The sequence below is a fragment of the Ambystoma mexicanum genome, chromosome 3q (assembly GCF_040938575.1).
Source record: "Ambystoma mexicanum isolate Mex_15411 chromosome 3q, UKY_AmexF1_1, whole genome shotgun sequence".
NCBI classification, from domain to species: Eukaryota; Metazoa; Chordata; class Amphibia; order Caudata; family Ambystomatidae; genus Ambystoma; species Ambystoma mexicanum.
In genome coordinates, this window is record NC_090926.1 from 663,346,088 (window position 1) to 663,365,590 (window position 19,503).

Below are 19,503 nucleotides of genomic sequence, written 5' to 3' on the forward strand. Positions count from 1 at the left end.
TGGGGAAGAGCCCTGATTTGTGATGTCATACCATAACAAAAGCACCTGACGCGGGCTCAGGAGCTGTGATTTCTGGAGAATTATTTCCTGTATGATCCCGGTCTGTTATGGAAAATAAAGGACAGTTATAGGAGTCCTCCATTTGTATGCCGGGGGAGGGTTTGTTGGGCCCTGGGTGCTCTGAACGGTGACTGTGTAGTGTGGACCCCGGTCCTATCTGGCATACCTAGCCAACAGTAAAATTACCTCTGTCCCATCAATGCACGTCCATTGCTATCCAGCACTACGCAAAGATGATCTCCAGCAGTAAGTGTCATGTGCTGAGCATTGTCACCTGATCTCTGTGATTTGCCTTTCTTTTGTAAGATTTGCTTCAGCACCAATTTAGGCTCCATATTGGGGTTTGCACAACTGGTGAGCGCTGTATTTGAACTGCAAACAGAGCACCAAGTATTCAGAGAATTCTTTGTCTGTATTGGGAAGTTTCCAAATCTTCTTTGAGGCAGATTTTCTGTGGGATTTACCCAATTCTACCATACTTTATCTTTATGTGGACCTTTAGATGTTTTGGGCTACTACTCCCATGATTCTTCAGTGCTGGCTATGCTGGCTAGGGATAATAGGGGCGGGGGATGAAGTCCAAAACAATTGGCTGGCTGCTTAAAGAGGCAGTATTAACCAAGGTGGTGGGCCGGCCCTGTCGGTAACGACCTGCTTCCCAAGTTAAGAGCCAGAAGGAAGCGAGAGTCCCTTAACGAGGGCACCATTACCCTTACCAACAGGCTCGGCCCGCAACCGAGGTTAATATCGCCATTAGAACCTGCGTAGTTCCCTACATGGGTGCTAAAGGTGTCTTTATTTTAAAAGTAAAAAAAAGAAATGTACCTTCATTGCACGGCCCAGCAATGCACACTTCTGCTATCGATGAAGTAAATTCTCTATCTTGATGACTCTGATGTCATCAACATGAAAATGGAATTCGCTGATGGCAGCACTGGGTGGGATTGTTGTGCAGCAAAGGTCTGTTTATTTTTGTTTACTTTTGGGGGGAAAATATACCATTAGTACCCATGTAGGGAACTACACAGGTGCTAAGTGGTGAAGGGAGAGAGGGGGAATGGAAGGGGTGCTGGCTACCCAGGCTACTTGGAATGAGGGCTTGTACCACACAATACAATACAGCCCGTCTTCTGGGCACAGTATTCATGCTCTAGACCCTCGTGGCTATATCTGAAGAGGAACATCACAACACTCCTTGGTAAACATACTGGTACTGCCCTAACTTGGAACGTGGCTAATACCCCACCCCCTGAAATCCTGAATTGTCTGGTAGATGACTGGCATAACTATGGGGGATCTTCCGGTTACCATAAATTCACATTGCCCGTGCGGAGCGTGGCATGGAGTGCGAGCGAGTGTGGTCTGTGGTGGTCCACGGAGTACCGTCTAACTTCCCCACTTCTTTTTGCGGGTACGCTAAGAGGCAGTGTGCCGGGTCTTCCGTGTTCATTCTCCATTATAATAACAGTTTGTTCTGGCTATCAGCTTCAAGCTGTGTGTGTTCATCTTATGAGCTGAAATGAACAGATACGATTTGAGAAATCAGATAATTCCTCATTCTATGTTCTCCCGCCCTCAAAAACCTGCGTTTAAAGCACTCGAAGCAGCCCGACTTGACCCGTTTACCATTATTACTCTTATACCAGCTACTACATGTGATACAGTCTTGGAATCGATTATGGGTGACAACGAAGGGGGAAAGGAGAGTGAATGTTCTGATGTCGTTCCAGAAATTCCGACTCAAGGGATTGCCTGCTCCCCAAAATAAATATCTTAATGGGGCTACAATCTCAGGAGCGTTGTCCACTAAAACACTACATAAGCTCCTTACAGACTCTTCTTTATCCCCAAAGTCTCCCGCTCTGAAACAAGTTCGCTTCCATGCATTCACACATGCACCCACTACGATTTTGAATTCGAAATTGGATGAACCTTCTAAATCAGCCCCGCTGGATGCATCTAGCAACCAAACAGGGGCAAAGGTTTTCCATTTTGGTAAACCGCAATGTCAATCATTTCATTTTCAGGACATATCCTTTGGTGCTCAATGCAGAGACTCCATTCATATCGCCCACCTAAGTAACTCAGTGTTAGGAGTCGCAAATGAGGCTCTTGAGCAAGTGGAAAACTGGTCAAAGCAAGGATCTGCAAACAACTCCTTCCTTGTCTTTTTGACCAAAAGCAGGGGTATCCTAAAAGAAATAACTGACCTTGAATTAGTTTCCAGTTTTGGAAATGAAGGACTACGGCAGCAGGTTTCTCTGCTAAATTCCAACGCAACTGACACGTCGATTTAGGCTGCACTGAATCAGTAAAAATTAACCGACGGAGGAAAGACTAGCCAGCAAAGTTCCTCTCCTGCCCCTGAGGAACCTGTTACAACCTATGAGAGTAGGAAGTGCAGAGGGTTTATCTAGGTTTGACGAAGTTTCTATCACTTTGAAGAAAGCCTGAATGAAGATTAGCGTCAGGTGTGGGAGGTCAGGAATAGGAAAAAGCTGAAATAATGGGGTACTGTTAACCTCTCTGTGGGGCAGCTGTACGTTTTTTTTGATGATCTTCCAGAGGAGAGGGTGGAGATTTATCATTTGTTGACCCTAGCATTCTCCTAATTGCAGCGGAAGTGGTGGCCAAGGGTAAGGGAGAGGTTGTATTCTTGGAGGCCTGGGTTGAGGATGGGGCTTCCGGTTTATCAGGGAATTTTCCAATCTTTAATCCGGTAAAGGAAAGAAGAAAATGGATCAACGAAATGAGCAAGAGGCCCACCATTAAATCTGAAAATAACGAAAAACAGGAAAGGTACGCAAAAGAACGCGGGCAGGGACTCTAGAAAGTTTCTGCATAACTTAACAATTCCTCAAACATTTTACCAACCCCATCCTACTAGTATGCGGTAAAAAAAAACCCTCGTAAGAAAGGGGAAAATAGGAGGTGTCATCTGCATTTAATTGCACCAGCTGGGAGGAGGTATGATACTTCCTCTTTTCGAGTTGGCACTGGAGTGGGCACTGACACTTACCCCAGTTCAGACATAAACTTAGTAATGCAGAGTGATCTGGTGGCTTGCACAGGGCATAAACAAGGTAACAAGGTAGTAACTGCTTGTCCACCGTTTCCCCTGCTATCGAGAGCACCCTGGGTAGTACCTCAAGTAATAAACCAATGAGGACGGTTCCCAATTTGACTGCTGATACCTGGCAGCCCTCTGGGGCTGCATCATCAATTAGAAGTATGGGGGATGCTGATGTGCCACTGTTTTTAACGATGGAGGAAAGGAGAAAGCAAATTGTGCAGAGAGGTGTAAATGAGATATTGTATGTTCCTAGGACTGAGAGAATAAATGTGTCTCTAGTCCTGGAATGGTCTCTAGTGGCTTTTGTGTAAACATTGCACTAAACAGATCATGTGTTTTGAAAAATCCATTATTGTCACACATTACCTGGGCAGACCTTGTCAAGATTGAATACTGGAACAACGTAAAGCTAGATGAGGTGATTCTCTATTTTTCTTCTCGTTTAGTTACGGAACCGGTTCTTTTGGCTGCAGCCCAATTGAAGGTGTGGGGTTCTTCTGTAAATCCACATGAGAATTCTGAGAATCCCACAAACCAACTCACTGAAATACAACCTCCTCCCAATGAACAAAGTGTTCCCTATTATCCCCCTCTTCTAACGATAAAACGTACTACTGATGGTGTGGGGGTGGGAGGGTAGGCAAATTGTTGATCATTTAGTGGATAAAGTGGAATAAAAAAATGGTACAGTTTAGCTACCAACCCCTATAGTGGGGCTAACATTTAGTAGTTTTAGTTTAATTTCATGGAATTCTAGGGTCTCCACCAATTTATTGTCAGTCTCTGATTCCGTTTTCTTTGACGTGGATATACTTTGTATTCAGGAATCGTGGTTACTAGAATCTCCCTCCGTAGAAGGGTACAATTGTTTACTCAATCTGGCCTATAAGGAGGGAAAAGGGAGTCCTGCCTCAGGATTGCTTTTTGCTATCCGTAATGATATTTCTGTCTTGGACTCAATCTGCACTGCCTTATTCCTTTTTATAGGCAGTGGAGCTGACTTGGGAGAGACAGGTATACCCTGAGATGAGTGTTCATTTTAAACCTCTACTGTAATCTGAGAGCAGTTACACAAATTGCGTTCTTTGGCTCGATTGCAGAAATAATCTAAGCATGGCAAGTCGAGAGAAATTGTAGCTCAATCATATCATGTTGTGATTTGAATTCGGCTTGTATCCAACATACTGGGCAATTGGTTACCTGTAAACGCAACGCAGATATTAATGTGCGTGGTAATGAGTAGGTGGAAGGTTTGTTGCTTTTCTCCGCCTCTTGCTACCTCACAGCTAGACTATCTCCTGTACGCACACAATTTAGCCTTGTCCGATCTTATCCTGATCAAATTGCAACATAAACTGGATGCATTAGATGCATATTTATTTATTTATTTGCATTTTTAAAGTGCTCACACAGCCCGGGGGCATCGAGGCGCTGTTACAGGAATATGTCTTAGTTTCGTATTTATAACGTGCTTAATACCGAGAGGTTTCTAAGCACAGACCCGGGGATCAAGCTAGTATTGCTTTGTGTTGTCTTGTTTCCACGGCGAGCACGTTGCTGCTGAGCTATCCTCCCGGGATTAACAGGAATAGGTTGCTAAATAACACACTAAGGTCAAAGATCCTTCTGTTGAGGCCGGGGATTAAGCGAAAGTATAAGAGCTTTAGCTGGTTATTGGGAGGGGTAACTCTAGAGCCTGTCTCCAACTTTTTATTTTTGGTAATTCGCCTATTTGAGCTCTGCAATAAAACGGAGCTGCAGAGCTACTATCGCGCTAAAATGGTAGCGACAGCCACACAAGCGTCTGTTTTGAATTGTAGGTTTGGTCTTTATTCTTTGGCACCAGTCCTGGATTTCTGTAAAATCAAGATGATCATGCCCTACAAGCCTGTTTGAGATTTACGATCATCCGCCCTCACTGTATTGCACGGAATCAGAATCAAAAGAGCAGGTGGTCTAGGCAGATCTTTCTGGGCTTTAGCGCCCTCCTTCTGGAACTCCATCCCGCTGGCCATTAGAGGGACTTCCAACTTGAGTCATTTTAGAACCTCCTTGAAGACACACCTCTTCATCTAAATCTCTTGGCTTTTTTGGCCTAATACCTTTCATCTAGTGCATACTAGTTTGCCTGTTGTCCTGTTGCTATGTTTGTTTCCTTTGTGTTGACATCAGCGCCCCGATGCCTGCAGGTTTTCAGCACTATAGAAATAAATAAATAAATAAAAATAAATACGAATTCCCTTAATGACGTACAGGGCTGAAAATGTGGGGCTCCCAATTGAATTGGATTGTGATGTGTTGGAGGGTCTGTTCTGGTGCAAGGTATTTAAGTTACCTAATGGAGTCCCTGCAGCAGTCATTCGTTACGAATTGGGCTTAGCCTCGATTACATTTTATATATTGTGGAAAAATCTCTCTCAAACAGGATACATTGTGCTGAGGTGGGTTCAATTTGGTGGGAAATAAGATGCTTTATGGAGAAGGTATTGGGCCATCTTGAATGAATGGGGAAAACAATGTGAAAGTATGTATGAAGAATTCTGCATATCCAAAGAACTGGTTTTGCAATTCCCTTTGAAGGTGAAAAATAAACTTGGAGAAATAAACTGGATCCAAACAATTGAGAAAGTGAGAGTTTATCGTTTATATGCAGACTTGATGTGAGGCCTGTAGGAGCCTGCCCAGCTTACTTGAATAAGTCCCCGATCGCTTCATGGCGTTAGCAGCTGATGAAGGTTAAATCTATTACCAACTCACAAAATCATGGGCGCTAGAAAGAAGACACCAAGAGATCAAATAACTTGTAGATTTTGTTACTTATTTCAAAAAAGGAAGCAGGGGCTCCTCTCCAGAAAGAACATGGCATGATTACCTGTTCTAAGATGAGTTTGCAGCACACGCTTTTTGCTCACTGTACCTTTCACAGATAGAAAATACACATTTGCATATCAGCCTTTGTCCCGCCCACATGGGCAGTCCAGCACCGAAATGCTATGGCAATTCCTTTCTGAACAAGAGTACCACCAGCAACCCCATACATATGTTTCAGCCTTGTTGGGCCTCATCAGTGAGGTGAAGCTGTGCCTCTCTGAGCACAGTGAGCAGGGAGTCCACGTCTGGTTGCCCCAGGTAACTCAGGGTGACCAACCCCAAGTTCCTTGCAAATATTTAAAAAAGGTACCAGGCGCTCCTCTCCAGAATGAACATGTCATGATAACCTGTGCTGAGATGAGAGTTTGCAGCATACGCTTTTTGCTCACTGTTCCTTTCACAGATGGGAAATATCCATGTGCATATCAGTCTTTTGTTACTTGTCTGGAATCTTTGCATCACATCTTATTACATTGCCAGGCTTTGAATGATCTACGTAATCATTATTTCAGCCATTTATTTCAACAATATAAACTGTTATCGACTAAAATGGTGAGGATATCTATCATGGTATTGCATGGAGGCAATCAATTGGTGGTTGCAGCAATGCACCTTTTAAAGGAAGTTTTAACTTTGTAAATATCATTTTATCTTTTGTACTGAAATTGACATGAATTCAAGATCTTATTTTAACTTAATTTGGAATGTGATGAACTAATAAGAATAATGAGATGTTTTGGTTTGTATATATTGTTTTCTTTTTTCTCTATGTATGAATTTTGTTAAAGGTTATTTTAACGGTACAACAATTAAAAAAAACAAAAGGAATTAATCTACAACCCATTAGGGTAGCTATCTGCTCAACTCTTTTCACCAAAGCATTCCACACATTCAGGAACAGCCCACGAGTTGGATCGACACAAGACAATTTTTCTAAGCACTCAGAACTAAACTTCATAACTGAATAGGGCGTGATGGCCCCCATCAATCTACAGAAGTAAAATCAGTCAATATATGGTTTACTTTAAAACTCCGTTCTCTAAGGAGAGGGCTGCTGACTTGAATAAACCTGAAATAAATATATATCTGAGGAAGATAAACTGTGAGGCATGGTATTCTGTGTTCCACAATAAATCACTATGTCAGGATAATCAATGAAGCTTCTAACCCTACCAATTACGTGTGCACGACCTACAGTCTCCTCTTGCTCTCTCCCCATTTCAGGCATCCTCCATCGAACAAGCAACTTCAGTTTAGCTCTCAATTTTTTTACACCATTATTACTTGGTTAGCATGTTTTCTCTTTCCACTCCAAGAACCCTGGATTAGTCCCACTGTCCAATTACCCAATAACAAGATGCACTTTAACACATGTCGCTGGCACACATCCCCCTGTCACAAAGTACAAAGCTGGCCCCTAAAATCTTGCTATTACTGATGAATCCCTCTGCTATGCCAACCATGTCCTCTTCCTCCATTCTCACACGCAGGAGCTATTCACTACCCTCCAAATACCCTAGTTCAATCTCATGTTCCCACTGGGCCAATGACTCAAGCTTAAATATTACTCTAAATGGTTTTAAACTTGTGACCCCCCCTTGTTATTCCCCTTTCCGCCTCTTCTCTACACTGCTTCACATTGCTCCTCTAGACTGCCTTCACTATTTTCCCCCATACTTAACCCACTAAACTAACATGTAGTCTCTTTAAAGCAAACTTGTGTTGCACTCCTGTCAATCCTTTCACACCCCAAGTCCTTCAAGATATATCACCTCCATCCTCCCTCTTCAACCATGCCCTCTCCAAATCGCCACTGTTCTTCGTATCCTTAAGAAAACATTGACGACTCTGGATAGTGCTTCCAATTACTGACTTGTCACACTTATCCAGTACTATTTTACATTTGTAAAACACATAGGGCTTCATTACGAATTTGGTGGTCATTTGGCAGTAACTCTCAATTGCTTGTCTAAGAATGCCCAGAGATACCTCTTCAATCAGTTCTCTAAAACTCAATCCGCCCGACCAACACAAGCGGCCCATGCCTTCCAAATGGGCACCCCCAGCTTCAAACACCAAAAAGCAGGGGGCAAAGGCTTCCCAGTGGTCGCAGCCAAACTCTGGAAGACCATGCATATAACATTGAGATCAGACCCCTCCATTTGGTCCTTCAGGAAAGAACACAAAGCGTGGCTCTTTAATCAAGGGAACTAGATTCCCCACTTCCTGAGCAGTAGACCTCCTCACTGAACCATACCTGTATCATGCACCGAACCACACTTGTATTATGCAATATGCAGTATGTAACCACCTGCCATATGTTACCACTGAGCTATCTGCATTGCATTGATGTATCCTATGTAACTTTGTAAACCTGTGTAACCTTGAAAACCTATGTAACCATGACGATTTGACTGTAACCATGTAACTCAGATAACCTTTTGTAACCAGCGTCTAGATGCCCCTGGGCTAAGTGCGCTTAATAAATGTCACAATAAAAAAATAAACCAATCAAATTACCACCAAAATCGATTACGTTACCGTCACTTGGTCCTGCGGATTAACCACAGGATTACAAGTGGTGGCAATCCCCATTTTTAGAGTCAATGGTACTCCATGGGGATTTCGGCAGCTTTCTGCTGGAGGTAAAACCTCCAACATACCAACAAACTTGTAGTACGGCACTGGAGTAATGTGGTGGTAATGCAGTGGCCATGGAATTATCACTGCATTACTGTCATTTTTACATGCATCATAAAATTTGTAGTGAGGCCCATAGTATTTAAATGGATCACCCACCAGCTTGAATCTAACATCCTCTCCAACCTACACACATCAGGGTTTTGCAGCAACCACTAGACTGAAACAGCCCTAACCCAAGCCTCTGAATTAACCCACCACTGTGCACCACACCACAATGTCATCATCTTGTTCTCCTAGGCATGGCATGCAGCCTTCAATATTGTCTGCCTGCCTCTCAGGTATCCACCACTGAATGGCCCTTTGCAGCCCCAGGATGAATTAATCTAAAAGAGAAGAACTCTACCTCTCTGCACACAACACTCCTACCCTACTCTCCTCTCCCATCCCCTTTTCTCCTGGAGTTTGCTTGCATCCCCGAAGGCCTGGGACCTTGGGGTTTTTCTTTTACAGCGACCTCAGGCTTTAGCAATGTATAACATTGTCTGCCTCCACAGCCAGACTCAACCTCTTCAACATTAGAAATATCTACCCTGTCCTCACCTATCATTCCACTGAATCTCTCATCTCCCTTCCCAAAATATTTAGTTGTCTTAACTACTGCTACACCCTACTACTAGATCTCCCTCACTATTATTTCACCCTGCAACAAAATCCTCAACTTTGCTAACCGCTGTCTATATAACCTTCCACGTTCCTCTCATCACAGTCTCAATGGTAACTGGCCCTCTGTGAGCAGCCACTTCCGCTTCAGACTCCCATGTCTAGTCTTTAAATCAATCTATGAACTAGCCTCTCCCCAGCACCTTTTGTCGCTAATCTCTTGCGAGCCCTCTACCCTCTGCTCCAGCAACATTCTCAGAATGTCTATTCATTGCCCACCCTCTGCTGCCTCACATTTCCAGTCCTTCTCACTAGGTGCTGGTCATCACTGGAACTACCTACCCCCGATATAAATAAAAATCATAAACAGTCATGCTTTAAAATCAGCTCTTAAGCACTACCTGCCCCTGCAAGAACATAATCCGTCCCTCTTCTGGTTGATCCTTCTGCCTCCCAAATGTCACCTTCCAACCCTTAATACAGCTGTATCCCCTACTCCCTGTCTATGCCGCTGGTGTCTACTGATGGTTCCTCCACTGGCTTCTATTGCACCTTACCCCCTCAACATCTAGTTGCACACTCAACACACTGGTTTTGCAAGATCAGGCACATGGTCCCAATATTGCCCTGATTACAATATACATCTTCTGTGTATTTCTGTTCAAAGCTCAATGTTACATAATTCAAATGCCAGTAACTCACCCATCAGAACCGCTTGAAGATTGACCCTGTTCAGAGACGAGGACACTATGAAGATGGTTTCACCCTTTGCCAGGTTGATAATCAAAGATCATAACTGCACATGACTGCTAGAAAAGGTCAAAAGAAAAGCCTGTGGCTGCTTTTTGACTATAAACTATATTTCAGCCAGAGGGTAATTGCAGTGGCCTCTTATGTGTGATGGGCTCCCCAGCCTTTTCCTGGGGTTAGTGGATGGGATGGTCACAGGAGCTGATTTCCACCACCTGCTGTATAATGCTGGGTGTGGAGGAGGTCTAAGAGTGATCTTTTGGACCACCCCGATGCACCCCTAGTCCATGGCAGGGGACTGTAACTTGCTCTATGCATCTAATTCCTCCACCCTGTAAATAATGCTCCAATTACCAGGACACCCCAAGCCCATAACACATCGTCACTTTGTGGTCCCTTTTGGGTGGGGTAAGTCAGAGCGAGTCTTACTGGAACTGAGAACTATGATGGCGGCATGCCAACAGGCTCAAGTGGGGAGCTGGAACAAGCACTCTGGCCGCAAAGAGGGAACAAGATGGCAGTCAACTCGGTGGCTTGTAGACTATGAGGCTGTGATCCAAAATGGCAGATGAGACTATAATAGGCTGGGCCACATTGCTTAGAATTGTGACAGGCATTCAGAGTACACAGCAGAGCTGAATGAGACCTGGTGATCCAGGGCACTTTAAAGCACCATATCTTGATTTATAAGCGCCTTACAAATGCCAATAGATAAATCCTGTTGCAAACATAATAATCACCTATCTCTGCTTGACAATAAGTGGGCTCAATGAGGGGGAGTGGGTCCCTAAAAGAACAGAAGACTGTTTAGCTTGGGTATGAGGGTAAGGGCTTAGGTGTGAGGGTAAGGAGGCAGTGAAGGAGTCACAGAGAGTGCTGGAAAAGAACAGAAAAGGCAGTGGAGGAGAACAGAGAAGGTGAAGGAGGAATGAATGAGGAGAGTGGAGGTGGACAGAGTCAAGAGGGAGGTGGCCAAAAGCAAAAGGGGAGACGAGGAGGAAAGAGCCACAAATAGGGGGTTACAGCAGAACATCAATGAAGAAGAAGTAAAGAGGCTCAGAGAGACGGATGTTGGAGGTGAAGTCAGAGGGAAGCAGAAGGCTTGGAGGCGGACTAGTTGGGATTGAGGTACACACTTGTGGTGAAGCATCAAGGAGGTAGAGAGAAGGTGTCTTCTCATTACAACGAGAAGCAGATGATCAGAACCTGCAAAGTGAGGAGATGATAAAGAAGTGAGGGGACATTCAAAACACCAGAAATGTGCGTAAATGTGAACTGATCAATCCCTCTGGGAGAGAAACCCAGATGAGGTTGTTTGAAAACGAAATGCACAACCGATAAACTAGAAGAAAGTCATCCTGTTAATTTGGAAGTGTTTTGTTGCTATTTACCTGTTTGGCCAAAAATGGAACCTCCGCCTAGTACGCCCTTCTTTAATCACACAAACTTCATGGCTTGCTTATGCAAATTCTACATGGCCTTGTGACATGGGTCAATTTCTAACTGGCTTGGCTAAGAAAGATCGTAACATTCCACCAACCATATCTGTGCATGCAACTCACAATATCCATGATACCCACTACACTTCATTACTGCAAGAGACCTTTCATTGGCCTAGCAATGCGCGTGATTCTCAAGTCCAAAAACTGCAAAGAGTCCAAAATCAGCTGCTCAGGTATGCCTCATCCTTACAAGCTCATTACCCTGGCACTGACACTCCACTTGGATCCCAGTGGTAAAGGAATAATGTACACAGTGCTCTGTATCATGCAGAGAGCATTCCAAAAGAAGATCCGCAAATGTCTATGCAAAAGTGACCCGCGACCATAACTCTGAGATCAGTAAATGCTCCATTAACATGTCATGGTACAACTAGATGCGAAAACGCAGAGGGTCTACCCTCGGGAATCGGGGGACCAACGTCTGTAAAAACGGAATCTGGGTCTAAGATCACAGCCCTCCCACCAGAAATTGAGGAAAGCTATAATTATATCTCACTTCGATCAAGTATTTGACATCTGACCCTCCTATCCCTGTACGATTCCACACTGCAGATGGATTTGGGTCCATTTGCCAATTGGCGACCCAGAACTGCACGAAGAGTCAAACTAGCGATCTGTGAGCCAGCTGGACACCAAATGCAATATTATGATGAATGAATCAATGACTAAATAAATGAAAGAACGACAGTGCCCCTGCCGCTCCTCCTCCAGTGGACTCATCCGACTTGAGATGCCAATAAGATTCCAAAGCAAGTGACAACAGGAAGTGACTGGGTCACTTAGTCAAACAGGTGCTTCTTCAGCCTTTTACTGAATAGTATGACTGGATTCTGCACGGAAGGATTCTGGAAGATTGTTCCACTTGAGTGAGGATTGAATGGGCATACTGGACTCTGTGGGAGTGAGGGCTAGCAACCAGTAGTGACAATGGTCAAGCAGAGCTCTCCACTATTCGCAGACAGGGACGGAATGGCTGTAAAAATCCGGATATACAGCGAGACTGTGCTGCCTTACCACAGTGCTCTGCAGTGGCCCGAAGGAGGCATATCCCAGCGTGGTACAAAAAACACATAAAACATGAATGAAAGATCACTTCAAATGTTTATTATAGTGATAATGTCACAGGAAAAATTCGTTTAGTGCAGGGGTCTCCATCTCCAATCCTCTCAGGCCTGCCCACTCAAGGTTTTGAGGGTAACCACTATGTAAATACCTCCTACTGCCCGTATTCAAATTTTATTCTTCATGAAACATGGAGTAAATGTGCCTCCAGTGCGTTAACACAAACAATGATATGGTCTCTTTCCACACAAAAGTAGATTTTCATTTTTTTTTTTACCCTTACTCTACTAAACAGCCCTCAGGAGAGGAAAGGCTGAGTTAGCTGCTCTTGGATTCTAATCTGTGCACAACCCACTGAACTGTCTCCTGCCCAGCACCTTGAATTCCTTAGCGTTATGGAACAGATTCAAACAATCGGTAAAGAGACTGTGGACGCCATATTGCTTATAAATAATAATGCACACACGCCAAGGTCCCTGGGACAGGAGCAGAATAAACAGAGCAAATTCCCTAAATGCCTTCCTTTGCCGTCAGGCGTCAGCCCATTCTAAACTTGGAGCAGCAGCAGCCCTAAACAGAAAGGGAAGTTCCATAAATAAACCTGATTTTCACAATAAGGGCTCCCCGGCTTCCGTACAGTCGCGAGACTCTCTACAAGGGGTAGTCCTAGAAACGTGGACATGGCCGCCCGCAGAGCCGAGGAGGGGGGTGAACCAGATAATAACACTTGACGACGACCTAAGCCTACCAGAGGATAACGCACGACCCCTTTCAGTAATAAATATCACCGTGGGTAAAGCAAAGAGACGACGCTGTATAGCTGCCAAAACAACGAAATCGATATTTTGGGACAAATGGGTAATGTAGCTTGAAATGAAGCAGAGAAATGTAATTTATTGTGAAAAAGGGGGACGCAGATGGAATTCGCTGTGGATTTCCCCGAGACAGCGTCTCCTGAGAATCCCTTCCCAGAAACACAGGGCCGCGTTTAAAAAAGCGTTTTCAATGGGGCAATCCCATTGAAAACGGCTTTGTAAATCAGGCCTATGAACTCCGATGGGCAGAGTAAGAATTGTCGATTCCCCCTGGAATCCCACCGGCCACCCCAGGTGCCACCGCATTATCCTATTCAGGGCGGGGGTGGGGGAGGGGGGCTGCGCGTGCGTGCGTGTTAGGGGGCGCACACGCGGTCTGTCGAACTTCATGCCACCCCTGCATAAGTCAATGCCACACTTGGGCCACCCCAGTCAAAAGGTTCTGAACATGCCACTGCAAATTAGGGTGTAATTGGAGGGTTCACGCACATAGACCTGCGCCAGAGAAGGGCACTGTGTTCTATTCCCGCAAACAGAACATGCGGGACACAGCAACCTATTTGTGCATGGAGCGTGCACTCACAGAGCAACTCTGTGTAATGAGCGGCTAGTGTTTGCCTAAATATACTGTCAACCAAAGCACTGCATTTTCCCTTGCTTGTGGTGACAATACACTTAAATAAAACATAAATATCATGGCACGCAGATCCCTGCTGACTGCAACCACAACAGGGTGTGCTTAAAAGGGACATGTGCCCAAAGTGGCGCGCCGCAACTGCCGGTTACCGAAAAGTGCTACACCGGAATGTCCAGCTAAGTGCTGAGCTGCACTGCTTATCATCTTGCCACTGTTTTTTGAGCAATCCTTTTTGCACAGCCAAATATCAAAGCAAGCACCTTATACATCCAGTGTTGTACTGAATAGTTACCAGCTGTGACGAAAACAAAATCAAAATACTAATATTAAACAAAGCTTCCACTCTGGTTCCATGACGAGCTGCATGCCGCTGCCAAAGAATGGCTACAAGCAGGCGCCTTTGACACTAAGGCTCATTTGGAGTGTTGCTTCTAGACATCAGCTTTTTAAGCTCAAACCACTTTGCATTCTGGTACCTGTAGTCTTCTGCATAGATTTTGCAGTTAGTCCAATTAAAGGTATCAAAACCTACAGAATATGTTTGTAAAAATAAGTGCGAATGAGCAAGGAGTAAAGTTAGGTGAAAAAAGAGAGCTGTAGTTTGTCAACATTGCTAGCTTCACTGGAATCTAGTATTATATCCCCAGCCGTTAACTCCCATGCATATTCCAACTATGCAGCAGAAGAGAAAACATGTTTCACTGGCAATCACATGAGTTTATCTTCAGGGACCAGGCCCACCCACATGTATTGCCTTTCTGCTGCGACTTTATGTCACTTTCTGAGGTTTTCCACATTTTCTTTGCTAATAAGCCCTGCCCCCAACATTCTTTTTAAAAAATGAAAAGATGTGTGCCCTTCCAAACTTGTTCCCCAGCTTTTCCCTTACTGGTCATTTGTAGTTTTTCTATGATATTTTCTCATTGTTTAACTTTCCAATCCATTCAGGTCCTGATTACTAGTGTGGCTGTATGACTCCTGTCAAAGGACAATCTGGTAAATACCATTACCGGATTTAGTCAATAGAGGAACACTGTATGGTTATGCCATACTAACACGAATGCAGTAGTCGAATGTACTAGACGTGGTATCAGTCTGACACAGCACCCAAAAATGGCAGAAGCCAGCTCTGCATCTGGTAATATTGCAAAGGTACAGATAAGACCTTGATGCACAAGGTCACGCCCGGCAGATCCAAACAAGAAAGGCCATATAAAATAAGGAAGCTGGAATAGTGTTGCGGCCGCCATGATTATTTCGCGAAATATGACACAAGCAGGATAGAGTTAGCTTTTGCTACACTGTAGGGAATTAGTGTTGCACTATAGAGAAGGTTAGGTTGTTGAATACACGGAGAACGATGTAGTAAATGGCGGCAGGCATAGCTAGGTAGGGTACATACAAGAATATTGAACATGACAAGAGGACTGCCATTTTGAGTGAGCAAGGACCTGCACAATGAAGGTTAAATTGCTGATTAGAGATTCTGTTGGACCACAAGGGTGTTTGGAGGGCTGAGGTTCCCAACGTTGGAAAACGTGGGAGGACGTGAAAAGGAACTGAAACTGCATGAATTTGCGTTCCCAGGATTTCAGCCTTGATGTGCAACAGTTTCTGACGGCAGAGTAAAATACACAAAGCTTTGATCGCCAGGTGCACATAGTAACATTGTCAAAAATACTATAGCAAGATGAACACACAGCCGCACGGTAGAAGAGGTTTAATGTGCACACAGAGAATACAGTAGCAAAATGAATAAATGAGAGGTAGGCCTTGCATGTTGGCCCCGCACCACGATAAAGTAACATGTTTTTATTCAATTATATCATGTACCTGCAAGCAACAGTGTGTGCTGTGAGGGAGGACATGACGACTCTCCAAGGTTAGCAAACTGTCTGGGAAGATTGGGGCCCAGTGTGCGAAAGCGTGATGGGAGTATGTTTTCTGTTTTGGCCCACAGCAACGATTTGATATCACCGTGCACATTAAAATATAATTGGGTTGGGGGGGCGTGGCTAAGTGCCGGGCAAGATGGCCACTTAGATTGCCTCTCCGCCTCACAAAATTATAAATATGCATTAAGTATTTTATTCATGCTTTTTTTTTAACCTCCTATATATCCTTATCGTCGCCTTGCCGGCCCGCGCTGAAACACTGCAGTGTTTAAGAATTTCGGCTCTGTGTGAGGCCACGTTGCCCTCCGACACGAGGCACCGGGAGAAGCTTCCAAACGCGCTGCCCCTCATGTGGAGAGGAGCGACGTAGCACATCAGTTGACATGCCGGCTTCGGGCCTGGAGCCGCAGGTCTCCGTTGCGGATTAGCACAGCCCATAGTGATACAGGCTTACTACAGTAAGAGGAAGTGGGTGGATAACCTAACAAATTACACTAAAGGTGAAAAGGAGAGGAGCGGAAACGGATGCTACACAGAAAGTGCAATAAAAAAGGTGAGAGCTGGAAAGAGGGCAAGAGAAGAGAGGATATAGAGAGAAAAAAAATAAGGGTGAAAGGAAGGGGAGGAGGCGGTGGAGGAAGACAAGTGCAGTAATATACAAGGACGGTGAGAGGAGGAGAAGAGAAGGGGGAAAAACAGAGAACAAGAGAAACTAAATGTGCAAATAATCATATGGACTATTTTTAACAAACTGCATAAATATTATCTCCTCATATGATTCATCAAAGAAGCCAAATAAGCAGCATCAGGGTAAACCAAAGTAGACACATCATCAATTTTATTGCATTTGTTCTCTGGTAAAGCACCCATATACAATTTAAACTTCCTTGTGGAGTGGCGCCTTCCCTCGTCACTTCATCATAGATAATACTGTCAGCTTACATCTCAACATCATAGCTCTGTGGTTCTTTTTCCTCTGCTCGCTCCCCTTCTCTTTTTCTACAGCACGGGCAGCTTACATCCGGACGTTATAACTCTAATAGTAATAACTGCCTAGTCCTCTACCATCACTGAACTAGCAGCTGGAGTGTACAAGAACAGTAATACACATCTTCATCTGAATTGGTGATAATATTATACTCTCTTTGAATCTATAGTGTGCTCCTTATTATTCTCTGTCTACCCATTTTGACCTCTTACCATAAGAGTAAGACAGTATACATCATATGGATGTAATAATTGCATACTACAAGATATCATAAAACTTACAAAGGATACCACTCAACCTCTATCAATGGTGAACCTCACTCCAAACTACTATCATAGGTGTCCAATCTACTATCTGTAAGCATAACTTGGTTTTGATCTATAGTTATCACTGGATATCTGCCTCACCGAACTGTGCTGAACTCAAAACTCTACCACTATCAGATAGAATGGCTGCTAATAAATCCAATCAAATAAATACTTCCACTGCAAAAGAATTCACCACTTCTACAACAAATCTCAAAAGACCTAAAAGTGACTCACCACCTCCACTCGGTATATCTGACCCCACCATAGAAGCCATTCTTGCTGAAATCAGAGCACTCAAACCTTTTATTGAAACTATAAATATTAAACTACAGCAATTAGATGACAGATGGACGGGCTTCGGCAACAGAATGGAGGAAGTGGAGAGAAGAGTTGGGATTATAGAGAATTTATCCCCCAGAGTTGTACAGGTATAAAAATCCATTAAAGAGCTTAAAAAGCACAATGAAGATTTGGAAAATACCAGTAGGTGCAACAATCTGCGTATCTCGCCTTCCTACAAAAATTTCTACCAGCCATCCCACATATACCCTCGGAAACAGTACTTAATATGCAGCGTGTGCATAGAATTGGTCATTCCGTTGTCTCCACTACTTCTCGCCCTTTGCCCAGAACACTCATATTTTACCTCCTGAAATTACTCTCAACTTCAGCTCATTGTATCTACAGCCAAGAAACGCAAAGCCCTCATCTGGCATGGAAACAAGCTATTCATATCTCAAGAGGTAGCCAGAAGCACAGCCCAACGCAGAAAAAGCATTTCTATCCTTTCGTCCGGCCTTGAAACAGCTCAATATCCATTACGGATTATATCGGCCATGTTCCTTTAAAGTAACACATAAAGGTCGTACAACCGGATTTGATGAACCAGCTGACCTTAAGACCTTTATTCAATTCATCAAAAATTAAGGCATGGACACCTCCTCACCTACGAATGCTTCAACCTCCTCTACTATATGAGAATTTAACCTCATAACTTGTTCTTGTCTTATTTCCTTTTCCTACTTACTTAATGCAATCGTCACCCAATTACTATAACTAGGTGAGGTGGGCACTGTTGTAGCGTCCTTCTTCCACTGTGGTGTTCTATTTCCTTTTGACGACACAGTTGGTGTTACCTATCCCAGTTACATTTTTCTTCCCTTTTTTCCTTCCCATGTCCTATTTGATCTCTGAAGTCATTCTTGTTTCCCTGCACATATTTGACGATCAAATCCCTTACCCCCTTCCCCCGATCCCCAATGTTCTATCCTATTGTATCACTGCCTGGGTATATATGTCTCAATTTACGTTGCAATGGTTCAGAAATGTATACTGTACTACAGGTATTTGATGCATGTTTTTCATTATTTATATGATTAAATAATGATCTTTAAGTGTATCACATGGAACATCAAAGGATGTATGAATCCCATCAAAAGACGTACAATTATCTCTCACCTAAACAAATTTAAACCATCGGTTGCATGTATACATGAATTCCACCTTTATACCAAAGAGACAATGAAACTTAAATCCCTTTGGGTTAAGGAGGTTATCTCAAGTCCTGCGGTATCCAAAAAGAATGGAGTTGCCATATTAATTAGCAAAAAACAACCTTTTCAATTTGTAGCCCTAGATGCTGATACTGATGGAAGATGGGTTTGGATAAAACTTACAATAGATTCTATACAGGTCTCTTTCTTAAACATTTATGGTCCCACCATGCCAGATCTCACCTTTTGGGGCTCCATCAAACAAATGATATTCAAAAATAATTTTACCAATTTGATCGTATGTGGTGATGTAAATCAAGTCCTTGATCCATTTCTTGATTGAAAATCCAGTTGTATGTTTAAAACAAACAAAACCCATAAATCCTTTGTGAGCTGCTTTGCCGAAACAGGATTAATTGACACTTGGAGATTATCCCATCCTGCTCAATTAGATTATACATTCCATTCACTCCCTCATAATACACTATCATGCCTAGATTATATTTTCGCCACCAAAACTCCTCTGGCTCCATAGTAGACTCTAAAATATCTAATATTATTTCAGATCACGCCCCTGTAATCACCTCATTTTTTCTTTCTGATGTGAACAAAACAGCTAGCCGATGGAAACTCAATAATTTCCTTTTGCAAGATCCACAGTTCACTCAATCAGTTCAATCATTTACCCAACAATACTTTATAAATAATATAGACTGTGATACCTCAGTGGCAAATAATTGGGATGT